This window comes from Phascolarctos cinereus, unplaced genomic scaffold (assembly GCF_003287225.1).
Source record: "Phascolarctos cinereus isolate Bilbo 61053 unplaced genomic scaffold, phaCin_HiC Scaffold_2;HRSCAF=192, whole genome shotgun sequence".
Lineage (NCBI taxonomy): Eukaryota > Metazoa > Chordata > Mammalia > Diprotodontia > Phascolarctidae > Phascolarctos > Phascolarctos cinereus.
Genome location: NW_027555625.1, coordinates 178,316,105 through 178,337,206, shown reverse-complemented (window position 1 = coordinate 178,337,206; position 21,102 = coordinate 178,316,105). Strand labels below are relative to the sequence as shown.

Genomic DNA, 21,102 nt, shown 5'->3' with positions numbered 1-21,102 from the left:
TCTTTTCTCTCTTTATCTGTCAAGTACTTAGCCATCTTTCAAAACCCAATCAATTTCCACTTCTGAGAAGTATTACCTGATCTCCCTTTCCCCCATCTAACAAATTTATTAACTTTTTAAGGCATTTATCACGTCTTCTTGTGTTATTATCTATATATATGTCTTCACTATCAGAGAGGTAGCCAACACAATATGATTTTTTGTGATCAAGGGGCTCCCCCTAACTGATAGTATCAATAGATATTGGGTAGAACTGAAGAATATATTTGTGTTATTTCCTAATAGACCTTGATATCCTTGAGGAAACAGACTGTGTATTACCTAAATTGAAATTTGCATATTTGTTGACACTTTCATGTTTGAATTGAGTTTACCGAGCAGAGTACATTTCATCAAATATTTTCTTAGAACTGTTCTCCCTTGAAGCTCATTTTCTGCTGGCCCCACAATGCTTTGAGAGATCATCTTGCTATTTTTCCTTATACTGTTAGATTTTCACTAGGACCAAAACTAAGACTGAGTGATGGTGCTTCACACCAAATGTCAACACCTGTTTGGGATATGATTCCACCTCTTAGGAAGTATGGTTCTTATCCTAGTGATAAAGCCAGAACAGCCTGCTAGCACCATCCTAATTTATTACCACCCCCACTGCTGCCACCCTAAAGTATCCATTGGAAAATCATCATCTGGCTGTGCTCCCAGTCTACCTTCTCACCAGGGATAGGTGGTTTGTCTATTCTTGGATTTCCTGGTAAGTGGCTTAGCAATCAGCAGCAAAGGAGGATTTGCTGACCATTGAGGCTAATTCTGTCCCACTCCATTAATTAGTCCTGACTAGTCCTTATCCTCTTCTGCCTATCTTTTCTACTTAAGCCTATGACTCCCTCATCAATTATGCAAATCCTTACTCTATCAATTGTTAGTGATATCTTCTTGGGCAAATCACTTCTCTTCTGTGATGGCAAATGAGGGAGTTGGCCTAGATGAGTTCCAAGACCCATTCTAAATCTAAATCCTGTGATGCCAGATTTCATTTTCCTTGGAACCTAACTTTATCCTGATGCCTCCATACTCTTGATAACTTTACAAGGGAGTACTGTTAGCTGCTGCTCCTTCTGATACTCAGGGCCAGGAGGAGGAGTTGACATATTCCTTGCTCACCTATGTCACTTTCTCTTTTACAGCAATCATCTCCCCTTTAAATTTGACTCTATACTATTTAGATTTTTGCTGCTGTCCTCTATGTACTTTGGAATCACTCTCCTTTTTGGAGAATTAATTCTGATTAATTGGCAATATGATTAATTGAGGCATAGCACCTGCCTGAACAAAGGGAATGAAGGTACAGGTAAATGCAAAGCCAGAAACACATATTGGAAAAGGACAGTACATGTGCATGTGGGAAACAGCAAAACCTAGTCTGCTACTCATTGGGTGGGTGTTACATCAGAGTATTTAAAGCTAAAAACCTCAATATTAGTTTATTCTCAATAATCGTTTCCAAGAGCATGAAACCTTGCATTTTTCCCCCTATGTGTGTGTAACCGGGATGTTGAAGCAGCTGGGACTTTCCAATATCGAAAAACAGCAGAGCACCTCATAATGGGTTCAGCCTTGTGGTTTCAACAGCAATCTCCCAAAGGATCACTGGTATGTCGAGCAGTACTGTTGCCTTGTTCAATATCTGGATAACAGAGAAGTTCAAGGACGCAGTTAAGATTAGTGGAGTCATGTTCACAATTCAGTACTGAGATCATAATTTTCTCAGTCCCAATCCCTGCCACCTTCAAAGACACAGACCTCCCTAGTTCCTCAACCTCTTCAACTCCCCTCTCTTCTGTCTCCAGTAAACTTGTCTTCCATACACAAGACTGATCATCCCATAAATCCTGCCCCCAGCTCAACTGAATTTACTTCAAAAAGTGAACTACCTATAACACTGTAACTTTTCCAGGGTAACTGTGCCTTCCATAGTCAGAAAGGGCCAGCTCTATATTTGATGCTTTGGGCACTCAAAATACAAACAGAAATAGTACAGTATTTTAAGGAAATTGAATCAAAAACTATAAGCGTTATGCTAAATTCACTTGGATTTTTTAAGTAGATTTTGTGTTATTTCCCACTATTAAAGGTATTCTTCTCTTCAAAATCCCTGTAAGGCAAACACTAAGATATTATTTTATTTAATGAAAGACCATGATATTAGGTAATAATATTTATTTTTGTGAATGTGTTTTTGCCCCCAAAAAATTAACTTTCCCATTAAAACTAGTCAACAATTCTTTATCTGAAACATTTAGAGTTTTGGGGAAATGATTTGGAGACACCAGAGAAGTCTCATTAAGAAAAAGGGATATCTACTTCTTTCAGTTCAGCAATTAATAAAAAGTGAATTGGACCAGAATATTCCCCTTCAGAATGAGTCTGTCTTTGGTAATTGCATTACTAAAAGCAACTCGCTTCACCTCACTGGCTTCAGTTTCCTTGTCTATAAAATAATACTCGCAATAGAAATAACAACAGTCACACACACATACACACACACACACACATGAACAAAATATAAATATTTTCAAAATAGTCTTGCTCCAAGTAAGGTGTGAGAAAATGTATTTTGTTCTTTTCTTTGCAAAAGTGAAAGATTGTGGATGTGGAATATTTAATATCTTGTTCAACTCTATTAATGTATTTGTCAGTTTCACTGAATAATGCCCCACCCCTTTTCATTATTATTCTCTGTTGCAAAGGATTAGGTTGGAGGAGACGAGTGATTTATTAAGAAATGAAGATATTGTTAAGAATATTTTGTATATATATGTATATATATGCATATATATATATATGCTAGAATTTATACAGCATCTTAAGGTTTGCAAAGTACTTTACATTTAATATCTCAGTTGATCCTCAGCACATCCATCAAAAGTGGGTCCTATTATTAATTCAATTTTAAAATAAATATCCTGAGTCTAAGGTAAGTGATTTGCCAAGAGTGATACACATATTGTGTGTGTGTGTGTGTATTGTGTATTCACATAAAACTTTTAATATTATTGGTTTCTTGGCAAATCTATATATTTTATGTTATATACTTGAAAACATTATTCTGAAAAGGGTTGTATCAGTCACACACACACACACACACACACACACACACACACACACACACACAAAACCCTTTAAGAATCTCTAAACAAGAGTACAAACCTTGGAGTAAGGAAGGCCTAGATTCAACTCATGACTCTGACATATACCAGATTTATAGTACATACCTTAACCTCCCAGTACACCTGGACAGCTATCAAAGGCTATAATCTAGGCAAGCTGCTGATGTGCATTGACGCCATTAGTGCTGAAGTAATCAAAGCACTAGACATAAACATGAATGTTATGTTATAGTGTGAAGATTGTCTTATACTTGAAGACTCTATCTATTTTGATGTTCATGACCAGAGATGGAAAAAGACAGCCAACCTCTCCCCCCCCCAAAAAAAAAAGGGTGTTTCTGTTATGGGGGAAAACATTAGTCCACAGCACTCTTTGTAGTATTCCAGATACAGAGAAAACATTGTTTTATTTTTCTGGAAGAAATCTTTCTTTCTTTTTTTTTTCTTGAAGATATATAAAGTATCTGTCATCTAAACAAGGGCCGAAAAGGCAAGAAAGACTAGGAGAGAATATCCACTGCTTCAGTTCAAAAAGACACTTGGATTTTTTTTTAAACTTTACAACCACATGCATTTAACATCAACACGTTTGGACTACCTTCATTATTTGAATGACAACTGAAAATCACAGAAAATGAAATCATTCTCTTTTTTTGAATTTTTGAGTTTGGATTTTGAATGAAAAATTCCTTGGGATGAAAGTTTCTATCTACTTCCTGTACTATAAAGGGCAGAGCCATAACTAGGATTTGTTTTTTTTGTACTGAGAATAAGAGGCAGGCTAATCTTCATTTGAGTAAGAGAGGTACAAGAATACTGGTATGAGGGTTGAATTAGGGGGGAGTTCACTGCTATTGTGACGAATGCTATAACTATAGTGTTATTGCTCATCTGTCAACAAGTATACTTTCTGTCTAAGAAAAAGAGATACTTCATATTTTTGTACTATTCCGAATTTTTTTTTTCCAACAGGGCAACGAGACATCCCCTATAACCTGGGGTACAAAGGAAGGCAGCTTTCAGTCTGATCTATGAAGGATTTATTAAGTGCCTGCTATGTTCTACACATCATGGATATAAAAAAAAAAGTAAAAGTCCTTGCTTTGAAGGAGATTTGCTTCTATTGGGGAATATAAAATTTGAATAGATAAATAAATACAATATAATTGAGAAGTGTTACAGGTATAAACCATAGAACAATCAGGAGGTAACATATGGGCATACGCTTCCAGGAAGCTAGGGATACTAAGAGGCAGAGGTGATAAAAGGATGTAGGCTAGAAATAGAGCATAGGGGGTAGAGATGGTATTCAGAGTTCAGCAAGAAGTTAGGCTAGTTTGGGTTCATTACATGATGGCATTCTTGCATGAGTCTTAGATAATAGATGATGCTCTTGCACTTTTCCAGTTACCAATGTAGAGAAGCAGAGCTGTGTGCTTGCCTCCATATTTTAGCATGCTGTTTTCTGCAATGTTATCATATGCCTTCGATGAGGATGAAAATAACATTGAGGTCAGTTTCCACAGTTATAGTAAATTATTTAACTTGAAAAGTGTACAAGCCAAGACTAAAGTAGAAAGACAGTTGGTGCATGACTAGATGATTGTGCACTCAACGAAGCTTCAGGCTGAGAAGCAACAAATATGGATTGATTCTCTGCGGCTTGTGCTAATTTTGGCCTAACAATCAAGAAAACACAAGTTCTCCACCAGCCAGCACCACACCATCCATGAGTGAAACCATCAGTTACAGCAAATGGAGAAATTTTGAATGCTGTGGATAAGTTCACTTACCTTGGCACTAAACTGTCCAGGGATGTATACATAGATGATGAGGTTGATGCATGTATTACCAGAGCTGGCTTAGTGTTTGAAAGGTTCCAAAGGAAAGGGTGGGAGAGAAGAGGTATTGGACTGTATTAGACTGAACTGAAGGTCTATAGAGCCATTGTGCTGACCCCATTATTGTATGTACATGAAACCTGGAGATTCTACCAGAACCATGCTAGGAAACAGAATCACTTCTTTTTGAACTGTCATAGGAAGATTCTGAACATTACCTGGCAAGACAAGGTAACAGGCTCTGAGGTACTTTTTCAAGCTGAACTGCCAAACTTTAAACTCTACTGCAGAGGGTGCCACTTTGATGGACTGGGCACATCATTCAAATGACAAAAATACTTTTGCTTAAAAGAATATTTTATAGAGCACTCAGACAAGGAAAGTGCTCACATAGAGGACAGAGAAAGCTATACAAGAACACTCTCAAGGTTTCTCTGAAGAACTCTGGAATTGATTTAGAAACATAGGAGATACTAGCACAGGACCACCCAGTATTGCATGTCTGCATCAAAGAAGGAACTGTGCACTATAAGCAAAGCAGAATTCCAGTAGGTCAAAAGATATATGAGATGCACAAATTTAGAGACCTCTCCACTTCAAATGGTCACATGGATCATTTGTGCCCAACCTGTAATAGAATCTTCCAAGTTCGAATTGATGTGATCAGCTCCAGTTGGACATACTGGACCTTGATGCCAACATAGTGACTCCAAAATGGACGTCTTTGAGAACCAAAGACAATGACCAATCAGTCAAGCAAGTTTGGTTAGAATAGGGAGAGCGTGAATGTGTGAAATGTGAAATGAGTCTGGAAATTCAACTAGTGACAGACGATAAAGGGCTTTGAATGCCAAGCTAAGGAGCTTGTATTTTATCCTAAAGACAATAGGAAAATACCAAAAATACTTGGGTAAGGAGAAGGGAAGGTCAGACCTTTGCTTTATGAAAAGTAGTTTGGCAGATGGGGATAATACATTAAAAAAAATGTAGAGACTCTTCCAGAGCTAAAATGGTGGAGTGAGGGGGAAACTCACCTGAGCTGTTCCAAATTCCCCTCCCAAAACCTTGAAATAATACCTCAAAACCAATATTAGAGTGGCAAAGCAGTTTTCCAGTCCAGGACATTTTGGAGGGTCAGGAGGAAAGGCCTATCTCACTGTCATGAGAGGGAAGTAGTCTCTGGTATAGGTGGTGCACTAAGGTCAGCAGTAAGGTCCTAACCAGGCACAAACCAACAGACAGGCTCAAACACTAGGGCAAACTAGTAGCAAGACCCTGATGTGGTGAAAGCCAGCAGCAAAGCCTAAACCAGGGTACGAGAAACTTGAGAGAACACCTTCTCCAGTCCAGGAGCAGAGCCCAACTTAAACACAAAGTGAAAAGATACAAAATAGGATGGGAAAATGAGCAAACAACAGCAAAAGAACTTGACCATCCTCCCTGTGGCAACAGGGAGGATCAAGGCCCAAGCACAGAGGGAGACAATAATATCAAAAGAACTACATGCGAAGCCTCAAAGAGAAATGTGAATTGGTGTCAAGCCCAAAAAAAACTCTCTGAAGAGATCATTGTTTTTAATCAAATAAGAGAGGTAAAAGAAAAACTGGGAAAAGAAATAAGAGTAATGTTAAGAGAATCAGGAAAAAGAGTCAACAGCTTGGTAAAGAAAGCACAAAATATGGAAGGATGTAAACAACTCAATGAAGAAAACAACTATTTAAAAATAGAATTAGCCAAGGGGAAAAGGAGGCACAAAATTTCACAGAAGAAAACAATTCCTCAAAAATTAGAATTAGGTAACTGGAAGCAAATGACTCCATGAGACATGAAGAAATGATAAAACAAAATCAAAAGAATAAAAATGGAAGGAAATGTGAAATTTCTCACTGGGAAAAACAAATGACCTAGAAAATAGAACCAGAAGAAAAATTTTAAGAATTATTGGACTACCTGAAAGCCATGATTAAAAAAAAAAAGAGCCTTGGCATTATATTTCAAGAAATTTTCAAGGAAAACTGCCTTTCTATTCAGGAAGTAGAGGATCAAATAGAAATTGAAAGAATCCATTAACCACCTCCTAAAATAGATCCCAAAATTAAATCTTCCAGGAATAGCACAGTCAAATTAGACAGCTCATAGGACAAGGAGAAAATACTGCCAGCATTCAGAAAGAAAAGATTCAAATATTGTGGAGCCACCATCAGGATTACACAGGAGTGAAAAGCTTTTACATTGAAGGATTTCAGGGCTTGTAATATGATAACTTGTAAGGCAAAGGAACTAGGATTACAACCAAGAATCATCTACCCAGTAAAACTGAATATAATTCCTCAGCAGAAAAAAAAAAGAATGGAAATTTAATGAAATAGAAGACTTTCAAGTGTTCCTTATTTTAATATAGTATTTTTTTCAAATTACATATAAAGACAATTTTAACATTCTCTTTTAAATAAAGTTTTAAGTTCCAAATCTTCTCTCTTCCTCCCTTCCTTCCTTCCTAACACAGTAAGCAATTTGATATAGGTTATATATGTGAAATCATGAAATACATATTTACATATTTAGTCATGTTGTGAAAGAAGAAAGAGAACAAAAGGAAAAATATTGGAGAAAATAACACTTTAAAAAATTGCTTAATCCAAATGGCAAAAGAGGTCCAAAAAGCCAATGAGGAAAAGAATGCCCTAAAAAGCAAAATTCGCCAAATGGAAAAGGAAGTCTAAGAGCTTACTGAAGAAAATATTTCCTTAAAAATTAGAAAGGAGCAATTGGAAGCTAGCGACTTTGTGAGAAATCAAGACACTGTAAAACAAATACAAAAGCATGAAAGAAAATGAAAATAATGTGAAACATCTCATTAGAAAAACAACTGACCTGGAATTTAGATTCAGGAGAGAAAATTAAAAATTATTGGACTATCTGAAAGCCATGATCAAAAAAGACCCTAGACATCATCTTTCAAGAAATTATGAAGGAAAACTACCCTGATATTTTAAAACCAGAAGGAAAAATAGAAACGGAAAGAATCTACCTATCACCTCCTGAAAGAGATCCCCAAAGGAACATTCCTAGGAATATTGTAGCCAAATTCCAGAGTTCCCAGGTCAAGGAGAAAATATTGCAAGCAGCCAGAAAGAAACAGTTCAAGTATTGTGGAAACACAATCAGGATAACACAAGATTTTGCAGCTTCTTCATTAAGGGACCACAGGGCACAGAATATAATATTCCAAAGGGCAAAGGAGATAGGATTACAACCAATAATCACCTACCCAGAAAAAGGGAGTATAATCTTTCAGGGGAAAAAATGGTCATTCAGTGAAACAGGGGACTTTCAAGCCTTCTTTTTTTTTTTTTTTGGCAATCAGGGTTAAGTGACTTGCCCAGAGTCACACAGCTAATAAGTGTTAAGTGTTTGGTCTGAGGCTGGATTTGAACTCTGGTCCTAGTGACTTCAAGGCTAGTGCTCTATTCACTGCACCACCTAGCTGTCCACTTTCAAGCATTCTTGATGAAAAGACAAGAGCTGAATAGAAAATTTGACTTTCAAATACAAGACTCAAGTGAAACATGAAGAGGTAAACAGAAAAGAGAAATTATAAGAGATTTATTAAGGTTGAACTGTTTACATTCCTGCATGGAAAGATAGTATTTGTAACTCATGAGTCCTTTGTCAGTATTAGGGTAGTTGGAGGGAAAAAAAATTATATGTGTTTAGATAGATAAATAGATAGATAGATAGATAGATAGATAGATAGATAGATAGATAGATAGATAGATAGATAGATAGAGGGCACAGGGTGAATTGAAGATGAAGGGGTGATATCTGGAGAATAAAATTAAGGGAAGAGAGAGGATTATACTGGAAGAAGGAGAAAGTGAGAGGTAGAATGGGATAAATTATCTCACATGAAACAGACAAGAAAAGGCTTTTACAGTGGAGGGGAAAAGGGGGAAGGTGAGAGGGAATGAGTGAATCTTATTCTCACAGGATTTGGCTTAAGGAGGGAATAACACACACACTTGATTGGATATGGAAAGCTATCTTACCCTACAGGAAAATAAGGGGAAAAGAGGACAAGAGAGCAGGGGTATGATAGAGAGGAGGGCAGATTGGGAAAGGCGGTAATCAGAAGCAAACACTTATGAGAAGGGACAGGGTCAAAAGAGAAAATAGAATAAATGAGAGGTGGGATAGGATGAAAGGAAATATAGTTACTTTTCCACAGCTTGACTACTATGGAAGTGTTTTGCATGACGACACATGTATAACCTGAAAAAAAAAAGTCAAGTCAGTATACATTTATTAAATACCTACCATGTGTCAGGTACTTTGCTAAGTGATGTGGATACAAATAAAGGCAAAAAACAATCCCTGCCCTCAAGAATCTCACAGTCTAATGAGGAAGACAACATGGAAACAAAACCAAAATATATACAGGATAAAGATAATCTAAGAGAGAAGGGACAAGCATTAAAAGAGATCAAGAAAGGATTCTTGTAGAAGGTAAGATTTTAGCTAAAGTTGAAAGAACCCAAGAAATCAAGAGAAAGAGATGAGAAAAGGGAGAATTCTGGATATAGAAGATAGCTAGTGACAAAGCATAAAGTTGCTAGATGGAGTGTCTTGTTGGAGAGACAGAAGGAAACTATTGTCTTTGGATCACAAAGAAAGGAGTAGGAAGACTGGAAAGGTAGGAAGAGGTCAGGTTAGGTAGGATTTTAAAGCCAAAAAGAGCATTTTATATTTGATCTTGGAGGTAATATGGAGCCACTGGAGTTTATTGAATGGAGCCAGACTGTCAATTTAATTTGACAACTGAGTGAAGATTGGGCTAGAATTGGGCAAAGACTTCAGAAAAGGAGACCAAACAGAAGGCTATTGCAATACTCCAAATGGGGTAACAAGGGTTTCTACCAAGGTGGTAGCAGTAGCAAAGGAGAGAAGGAGGCATTTATGATAGATGTTATGAAGAAAGAATCATAACCTATATCAAATTGTTTACTAGCTTAGGGAGGGGAAGAGTGAAGGGAGGAAGGGAGAAAATTCAGAAACTGAAATTTTATATAAAATGAATGTTAAAATTGTCTTTACATGTAACTGGAAGAAATAAAATACTATTAAAAATGAATTAATTATAAAAGAAAAAAAATTAAGTGTTTGGGAACTGACAAAATCACCAAAAATAGGGTTTAATGAAAGAAGAAAAGAGTGATTAGGACAGAGTTTGGGGGAATTCTCCAATTAGAATGCAGAATATAATGGCCCAACAAGGAGAACCCTTATTTAACCTCAGGTATTCCCGACTCCAGGGCCACCACTCTATCCACTGAGCCACCTTCCTCTTTCTTATTGTTCAGTTGCTTTTCAGTTGTGTCTGACTCTTTGTGACCCCATTTGGAGTTTTCTTGGCAAAGATACTGAAGCAGTTTGTCATTTCCTTCAACAGCTCATTTTAGAGATGAACTGAGCCAAACGGGGTTAAGTGACTTGCCCAGGGTCACACAGCTGGTATCTGAAGCCAGATTTGGACTCAGGAAGATGAGTTTTTCTGACTCCAGTCTCCACACTCTATTTACTACACCTTCTGGCTGCCCCATTTTTCTTTATATAAAGCCCCAATTGACTTTCCTGCCATTCTCTTTTAAAGTCCTGAATCCCATCCTTCAACAGAATTCACCATCACAAAATCAGATTTGAAAAGCCTCAAATTATGGAGGCAGAACAGACCTTAGAGATCATGTAGTCTATTTACAATCCTGATAACAAAAGCTCAGAAAGAAGTGCCTAGATCACAGAGCTCCTACTGGAACAATCAATACTCGAATCCTGCCCTTAAAGGTATGAATTTGTTTGGTTTAATTTTTTTGATAAACTATTAGCTTTCAAACCTACAAAAATTGGAGTTTCGGTGAAACAGTAGGTGTTTTCTTTTTTTTCTTCCTTCTTTTTTTCTCCCTATCAGCAAAGTGTCTATTAGAACAAGCTCTTTATAATCCCCTATAGCATATGATGTGTCAGATGCACTGACCTACACTAAGTCCTTCAAAAGAAATCAAAAGTGCATTATAAGCAATGGCATACCATCTAAATTAAATCTCTCATTCAGGTTTCTAAGTGCCTGGCCAGTCCAAAGTGCTGAACACTGAAAATGATCCAGAATTTAGTTTCCAGAAATACAGTAAATTTGAATTGCTAATTTCTCAGGAATATCAAGTGACTGATGTAGTAGATCTACCTTTAACTAGCAAAGGTTCTATTAGCATTAATTCAGCAGGGGAAGGTTCCGTCCCCCAGGGTGGCACAATTATTTTCTCAAGGAAAACCTACATATACAAATTTCTTCTGAGGTCCAACCTGCTCACTCCTAGTGATCTGACAGTGATTTTGAATCCTAAGGAGGAATATACTACCTTTAAAAAATAAAAAGCATTCCCTCCCTTACCCTTTCCTACCCCCTACCTTCCCCACAAAGAAATACACATTCTTCATTTTCATCATGACAGGGTTGCTGGAAAAACAGAGAAAAGTTTACTGAAGCAAATGAGGAACAATAAATAAATTTGTCTTTGCCTGAAAACCAGGATACTGACAGTTAAACAGTCTGCTAATGAAAATTGTATATGAGAGAAACACCTGGATTTTGTTGTTGATCTATAAGTACTCATGACTTTACATATTCAATAGAAAAAAATCAGCTTGTGATTCCACAATGGTAGGATGCATAAAACAGGTTCTCACATCACCAACAAGGAGAGGATGTGGCCAGATGGAGTCTGCCAGGTGTTTGCAATTAATTATTGATATACTCAGGGAATATGTAAAGAGGAATTATTCAATTCAGAATGCATGCCATTACCCACCTCATATTGCCCTGATAGACAGTGACTGATTTTTCCTTTATACAACCTGTTTAAAAGGCATTATCCCACCCCCCACCCTCCAAAAAAAATAATGAACCTTTGTACCAAGATCATGCTTCTAAGTGGCCTGTTCTCATCTTGATTTGAAAGCAATGGTTTTGAGATGACATTTAGAAAGAATTTAGGATGACCTGGACAAATGTATTTTGAGTTTTCTTAGGCTGATTTACAAGTTTCTGAATATCACCATTTTACAAATGGCTATCCTGAGAGTGGGGGGGGGGGGCAGGTGACAGGAGAAAGCACTGCACTAGAAGCCAAAAATGTGGGATTTAGCTATGAATTTGCTAGCTATTCAGAAGTAAGTTACCTAACTTCTCTAAGTCTCATTTTCCTCATTAATACAATTCAGTTTCTCCCCTCCTCTACCTCTTTCTCTCTCCTTTCTCCCGTCCCATCTTTATGTATTTCCTTTGCATACATGGTCACTGTATGGATTTAATTATAGATCCACTTAATACTAGAACTGGTAATCCTAAACTCACTAATTGGACTCCTGAATCCATTCCATTTGGCTTCCAAGTCACTTATTTGTGGTCCCTAGTTATACAATGGTAAACTGTATATTCATCTGTTTTCTGTTATCCCCCAGCGTCATTTTACACAATTATCTGCTTCACGTGCCTCCCTCATAACTCTCACCTGCCCTTAAAACCTCAGTTTCCTCATCTGTAAAATGAGCTAGAAAAGGAAATTGCAAACCACTTTACTGTCTTTGCCAAGAAGTCAGACACAACTGAAAAATGACAGAACAACAAAATATAATTGTACTACATTCATTCAACATAAGTTTAATTTTTTTTCAATTTCTGAATCAACATTAAGCTAAGCTCTTCTGAATCACAGATGCCAATATCTCAGAAGAACCATAAATATGGGTGGTGCTTTCCTCACCAGAGGACAATGAAAAATGTATGGCAGGCTTAATCGTTCTGCACTTAACCATAACATTTATGTTCAAAAACAAATTCAGAGCATATCATTAGGGACACTTATGAGCTAGGGATAGTAATCACAGTTTGAATGTTATAATTAAGTTACCTAGTGGGTAGATTCCTGAATTTGGAGATGGAAAGACTCTGAGTTCAAATCTCATCTTACTAGCTATATAACCTTGGGCAAGTAGCTTAACCTCAGCCTCATTTCCTCAAATGATTTAATAATTGTAGCTATCTTACTTGTAGCAATCAAATTTTATATATATATATATACATATATATGTATATATGTATATATATATGTATATATATACACACACACATATACACATATATATATACATATACATATATATATACACATACACACATATACATATATGTGTATGTATTTAACACACATACACAATGCACATGTACACACGTATCCATATACATATATACATATGCACATATGTTTATATACACACATATAGTATTTTGTGACCCTTAAATTATTGTAGAAATGCTAACTATTAAGATGATGATATTGATGTTGTTGATAATGAAGATGCACTTGTATCCACAAAATTTTAAAAGAACCAGAGAAACACTTCCAGCATGTAAAATGGAACCTCTGAGGAGGAATGTAGGGAAAAGTACAGACAAGAATCATGTAGACCAAGGGTGTTAATGTGCTTATGAGTGCATATATGTGTGTTGGTGGTGGCAGGGATTGTCACTTGTAAAAGGAACGCACAAAATGATGAGATCCATTGAGGCATGAAGTATTATCATTTACATTTCATACTGTCTGGGCCTATGACTTCATTTTTATAAAAAACTCCTAATAAAAATATTTCATTTGCCAATAAAATTGGCGACTGCGTTTTAACTTCTTAGAGAGTTCTCAGGGAGTCTCAGGGAGTTGTCCAGGCAAACTTAAATGTTTCTCTCAGGATCTTTTAGTCACGATGTGTCAGAATTTGGATCTGAACCCAGTTTTTTTCTGACTCTGAAGCAGACTATCTACAATGCCATGTTATCTATTATTATTGTAAACATTTCCATTTTTTTTAGATAAATGGAGTTCAGGTAGAAAGAGTCCTGAACCGAGTCACTATCTTTCTATTATTCTTGTATGTTTAGCATTACATATACCATGGAACAGGTAGATAAAACTATTATTTTTATAAGTAAATTTTAAAAATTGGGAGACCAGCCAAAATGATAAAACAGGAAAAAACTAGATAATGCAACAGACTGAGTGCTAATAGGAAATTCAAGAAAGAAATAGAGTGAATCATTTTTTTTTATATTTTAGGTTAGCACAGGGTAATAAACAGAGATGTCTTCTGGCCATGGTCCAATCTGAGATACATAAAGCCTGGAGGAGCTAGGGAGATTGAATATGTTCTAGGGCAAGAAGATGTCCCAGCTCCTACTCAGAAGAATGTAGAGCAGTTTAAAGAAGACCAGATGCCATCTAATTCTGTCTGTCATACCCAAGCTTGCATCTGCAGAATAGATTGAAAAGGGGATCTATACTTAAGGATAGCTGGATATTCACAGTGACTTCCATTGAGGGTCAGAGGTCCATGGAGAAAATAAAAAAAAAATAGTCTCAGTCCAAAATTATGTCAGCAGCTTATGGTGTTCAGACTAGGAGGGCAGTGATTATATTTCATCCTGGATAAGATTATTTTGGTTGCAAAGACACTTTACAATCCACATCTGAGCTGTCCCTTAGATCTTTAAATTTCCTAGCACTCAATAACCAAAGAAATTGCAACAAGATACAAATAGATACATATACAATCAATACACACACACGTGTGCACACACACACACACACACACACACACACACACACACACAAACAACAACAACAAAGCAAAACAAAACAAAAGGCACGGCCCAGATATTTCTTCCAAAAGTATGCAGAATCAGGCCCTAAGGCAAAGACTGAAGTCAGAAGTTAAAGATGAAGGATGAGCAAAGTAAAAAGAATGTCACCATAAAGATCTAGTATTATAGTGATAGGGACAAATCTTATGCAAACTTAGAAGAGAATGTTTCCAAAATATCTACAGATAAAGCCTCAAAAAATAAAACAGAGATTGAGCAAAATTCAAACAGAATTACTGAAAATGAAAGAATTTTATGAAAAGGAAAAGAAGAAGAAAATATTTTAAAATAATTTTATAAAAGAAGGAAACAGGAAAAATTGGAAATGAATAATAGTTATGAATGAGTGTTAGAGAGTTAACAGCTTCATACAAGAAATAAAAAATGTACCCAAATAACATACCCATTTAAAATTGGAAAGGACCAAAAAAAGAAGTTAATCATAACATGAGACAAGAAATAATAAAAAGCAAATCCACTGACTTAGAAAGAAGAAAAAAATAAATTATCTCATGTGAAAAATATCTTGAAAACTGATAAAGGAAATATTACTTTGACTCACTAAAATTCATGAACAAAAATGAACCTACACATAATATTTCAAGAAATAACAACCAAAAATGTCCCAAATCTTTTAGAAAGTACGGGCAAAGTGAAAATAGACTACATGTGTGTGCGTGTGTGTGTGTGTGTGTGTGTGTGTGTGTGTGTGTGTGTGTGTGTGTGTATGATTTGGGGAAGTGCTCAGGAAGGCTTTGCTCTATACAAAGAGGGTCAAAACTACCATATATCAGGTATTGCTCGGGACTTGGAGTCAGGAAGATTCCATTTCAAATCTCATCTCAGACACTTCTGAACAGTGAGACACACATACATACACAAATAATTACATTATACCATGTGTGTGAATATGTAAATCATTTCACCTCTCTAAGCCTGGTTTTTATATGAAAATGGGGAAATATAAAATACTAAATTAAAGCTGAAAAAGAACTGACAATCTAATATATATAGAGATATAGACATATCTATATCTATATATCTACATATATAGATATATAGATATAGACATATCTATATCTATATACATCTATATATCTACATATATAGATATATAGATATTTTAAATGTCCAGATTAGTAGAATAAGAAATACAGGACTTAAATAACCAAATCTCAGAAAAATAAAATTGTATAATCCATAATTGGTTCTCAAAAGAGGAAAAACATGGCCAGATTGGCTTATAAGTAAATGATATCAAATAATTAAGGAATGATTCATTCTAATATTACATAACCTATTTGTGGGGGAAATAATAAAGAAGAAGTAATATTATCAAATTCTTTTTATGAAACAAATAACTGCACCATACAGAGTCAAAATAAAGAATGAATACTATAGACCAGCATTACTAATGAATATTGATGTAATAAAATTAAATAAAATATTTGCAAGGAGACTGTAGCACCAAACCACAAATATTATTTATCATGATCAGTTTGGATTTATATCAGAAATAAAAAAATTGGTTCAATATTAGAAAAACAACACAACAAACCACAATAAAAAGAAAAACTGCAAATATCAAATAAGTATATTAGTAGTTGCAGAAAGAAATTTTTTTAACAAGATACTATACTCATTTCTGTATAAAACCCACTACTTAACAGGAATAAATGCATTTTTTTAAACTTAGGTAGCATCTGCCTAAGAAGAGGAGTTAGCATTATATAAAATGGTGATAAACTTAAGGCATTTCCAACAAGATCAGGAAAGAATGCCACTTTATGTAGTTTATGTAGACTTTATGAGAAATCAAGACACTGTAAAACAAATCCGAAAGAATGAAAAATTAGAAAACAATGTGAAATATCTCATTGGAAAAACAACTGACCAGGAAAGTGGGTCCAGGAGAGATAATTTTAAAATTATTGAACTATCTAAAAGCCATGATCAAAAAAAGAGCCTAGACATTATCTTTCAAGAAATTATCCAGGAAAATGGCCCTGATATTTTAGAACAAGAAGGCAAAACAGAAATTGAAAGAATCCACAGATCTCCTCCTGAAAGAGATCGCCAAAGGAAAACTCCTAGGAATATTGTGTCCAAATTTCAAAGTTCCCAGCTCAAGGAGAAAATATTGCAAGCAGCCAAAAAGAAGTAGTTCAAGTATTGTGGAAACACAATCAGGATAACACAAGATTTAGCAGCTTTTAAGTTAAGGGACTGCGGGGCATGGAATATGATATTCCAGAGGGGAAAGGAGATAGGATTACAACCAAGAATCATCTACCCAGCAAAACTGAGTATAATCCTTCAGGGGAAAAAATGGTCAGTCAGTGAAATAGAGGACTTTCAAGCATTCTTGATGAAAAGACCAGAGCTGAATAGAAAATTTTACTTTCAAATACAATACTAAAGTGGAACATGAAGAGGTACCCAAAGAGTTCATTGGTGCAAAATATTGCATATGAACACAGAAGTGGAAATTGAAAAGATGCCAACAATTGCGGAATGGGTGAAGAGGTTGTGACATATGATTGTGATGGAATACCATTGCACTATAAGAAATGATTGGCAGAATAGGTTTCAGAAAAATCTGCAAAGTTTTATATGAATTGTTGCGAAGTAAAGTGCGCAGAACCAGAATTATTACACAGAAAACCAATAAGATTGTAAGCATGATCAACCATAAAAGATTTATTTACTCTGGTAAAGATAATAATATAAGACATTTCCAAAGGACCTATGATGAAAAATAATATTTCTCTCCAGAGAGAGAATTGATGAACTGAGTGCAGATTTTTCACTTTAATTTCCTTGTTTTGTTTTCTCACATAACTCCATGTATATAATCTATATCATATTGCTTGTCTTCTGAAGGGGTGGGGAAAGGGAGCAATGTAAGAAAATAGTTTAGAACTCAAAATTCTTAAAAATAAATGTTAAAAATTAATCTAATCAGGAAATAATAAAATGAATAAAATGTTTTTTGTTAACAAAATAAAAGAAATGCAAACTTTAGCACTGTGACAGGAAAAACAGAGTGGAAAAAATAAGTACGGGCAAAGAAGAAACCAAAACATTACATTTTGCTGATGTTATGAAGATTTTTTAGAGAACCCCAGAGAGTCAATTAAAAATAGGTTGGAACACTAACTAGGCATCAGTCTAGCAGAAATTGTTATCTCACACTATATACAAAGATAAGTTCCAAATTAATATACGGCTTTGCCATAAAAGACGACATCATAAACAAATTAAGAGAGTTAAGGAGAAAGTACCTTTCAGATCTATGAATAAAGTTTCCACAAAGGGTAGAAATGATTGCAGAGAATGAAATAGACACTTTTGACAATATAAAATTAAAAACAAATAAAACCAACTTAGTTAAAATTCAAAAGGGAATCTAGTACCTGGGGAAAATTATTTGTAACAAACTTATCTGATAAATATCTTATTTCCAAAAGATAGAGCAAACTGATTTAAACAACAATGAAAGACTTAAAACTTAAAAACCATGGTAAATATAATAACAAACCATGATTCCAGGGGACCCAGTGTGAATGTGCTACTCAGCTCCTGACAGAGAGGAGATGAATTCAGGTTATAGATTGCATCCATTTTTAGCAAGTTGCACTTACTATTTTTAATATAGTCTTTAAGGGAATTTGTTTTGCTTGAATATGCATATTTGTTACAAGTGCTATGTCTTTCTTTTTCATTGGGGAGAGGAGAAGAAGTGATGATTTTTGTTAATTTAAAAAACATTAAATAAGGAAAAAACTTGAAAAAAGTGATAGGATGTAAATTCATCCCATAGCCCACTGAAAGCTATATCAGAACAAGAGCACCAAACAAAATGAAGGGGATGATATTAATTCTATCTTGTTTCCTCATTATTTTGTTTTCTTCTGCTAGATATCCCATAGATTAAAAACTTTTCATTACACATAGCATGGAGATTATAAATATTAAGCATAGATATATCTATTCTTAACAAAAAACAAAAAAAGATATCTATTTTTAAACATTTATGAATCAATATTACATGTTATCATAAACAATAGCAATATTATTGATAGTAGAGGGAGCTAGGTGGTACAGTAGACAGAATGTAGGGCCCGGAGTTAGGAATATTCATCTTCCTAAGTTCAAATCTGACCTCAAACACTTACTGTATGACTCTGGTAAGTCACTTAACCCTCTTTGCCTTAGTTCCTCATCTGTAAAATGAGCTGAAGAAAGAAATGGCAAGCCATTCTAGTGTCTTAGCCAAGAAAATCCCAAATGTTGTCACAATAAGTCAGACATGACTGAAGCAACTGAACAACAAAAACAAATTTAATGATTGTGTTACTACTATTAACACTGCCAATACCACTGTTACTGTAACAACAAAGGAAAATTTAACATAATTCATGCTAATTTAATTGCTAACTCACATGTACTTTAAACTTTAAAAGCAACCTACCAAGTCCAAGTAATGAACTGGAAGTTAACCTTCCATATTCACTAGGCAAGAAGCAACAAGAGAGCAAACAGCACCTATTCCCCTCTACCACATGGCTTCCACAAACAATAGCAGTCATGACTTGGAACCAGAAAAAAAGTCTTTAAACATTCTGACTCTATGCCTGAACAAAATTAATATTTCACACCAGGGGCACCAAAGATGTTGCTATTTCTTGACCTCTTGACTAATCAAATGTTATGCCCTTTCCCTACAGACTGTACCTTTTCCCACCAAGCTAAATGATATAATCTATATTCTCCTTCTCTATCTCATATACTGAATTATTTCCCTCCTGAAAAAGTTTAAATCTGCAGCACAGAATTGAAAGACATGATTCATTGCATAACCCCTAAGCTATCTACTCCCTCATACATAGAATTATTAACCTATTCTACACACCACAGTTCATGAGTTAAATGCTTTTGTTCTTTTCTCTAAAACTAGGAGGGTGCAAAGGAAGATCTTTCAGCTCAATACACATTTTTAAAGCGAGTATTATATTCAGTTTTTTTTTTTAATGTCAGCACTGGTGATATAATAGAAACTAATGTAGTTCTATTTATCAAGGAGCTTATAGTACCATGGGGAGACCGTGAAATGCACATAAATATCTATTATATAAAGTAAACTTTGCAAAGGAAAGAAGAAAGAAATGTATCATGAGAAATTTAGGGAGGGAAAGAACATTCCAACATCTGAGCCCAGTGTGGGAAGGATTTATGATGACATGTATTCTAGGTTAGTTTTTGAAAGAAGAGAGATATTTTTGTACTGAGGCAGAAGATCTGAGTGATAATGTGAGCAAAGTCATGGAGATGGGAAATGACAAGGTAAGAAGAGGGGAAGGAGATTGGTTCAATTTTGCTAGTTGGAAGAATGTATGACAGGGAAAGAAAAGGCTGGGCATGTCAATTGTAGTAAATTTTTAGGGGCCTTGAATGGAAGAGCCAAGAAAAGCCTAGAAGAGTTAACAGTAACTTCTTCAAGTCAACACAAATCTTTACTTTAAAAAAAATGGTCTTGGATTGTGTCCTAATTCTGAGGACATCAGAGTTTTCAGGATTGTTGTGGTCCCAAAACATTCCAAGGCAACTTCTTTCCTTGTAAAACCTCTTTATTCATTACTTTTTTCCCCCATTATTTCTCTTTAGACTCATTCTTTGCTCTTTGTCTTCTAACTTGCAACTCTTAATAGACCAGCAACAATCTACTTAACTTTTAAATGTAGCTATGTTCATATTACATTGGAAATTAAAAGTAAGTGATTTTATTTTATCTCAAGGGAAACTTATTTCTTCTCTGACTTTCTTAGCTTCTTTGTGATTCAGTTTTCAAAAGTCTCTCATTATGCCATTTACTCCTTTCACTAACCTTTGAATTTTTCCCCTTTCTTCAGTCCCTCTTTTCCTAGTTTCTCATTTAGTCTATCCCACGAGACACTTTGATTGGTAGATGGAAGACATGATTTTTAGTTACATATTGCCTTTTGGTTTTTTTATGACATCACATAAGTCATTACCTCTTTTCAAAGCCTCACCTTCCTTAGCCATGAAATGAGTACTTTGGGCATGATAGTTTCTATGGTTCTTTTCAATTCTGAAATTCTATTAATTTCTCTCTTACATTTTATCAATCGAAAGTCTGTCTCCTTTTGTTTCCTTTTATTCCTACAAAGAATATGGTCATATGAAGTCTGCCTATCAGTCAGGCTGTTATTATCTTTGTACTTCTAAAACACTCAAAAAAATCACCTTGTTGGTGAAATTTCTCTTAATTATATCCTTTCTAGCATAGTCAATAAGAATTGGCTATCAGCCATGAATCCGA

General features: G+C 35.3%; 1 long non-coding RNA gene across 1 annotated transcript in view; it reads right to left on the bottom strand.

Moving 5' to 3' along the window:
- Positions 1-1,478: 1,478 nt before the first annotated feature.
- Positions 1,479-21,102, bottom strand: part of LOC110207482 (uncharacterized) — a 32,227-nt gene continuing 12,603 nt past the window's right edge. The window contains exon 3 of the long non-coding RNA XR_002324179.1: positions 1,479-1,687. This is a non-coding gene — a long non-coding RNA (uncharacterized LOC110207482). The remainder of the gene's footprint in view (positions 1,688-21,102) is intronic.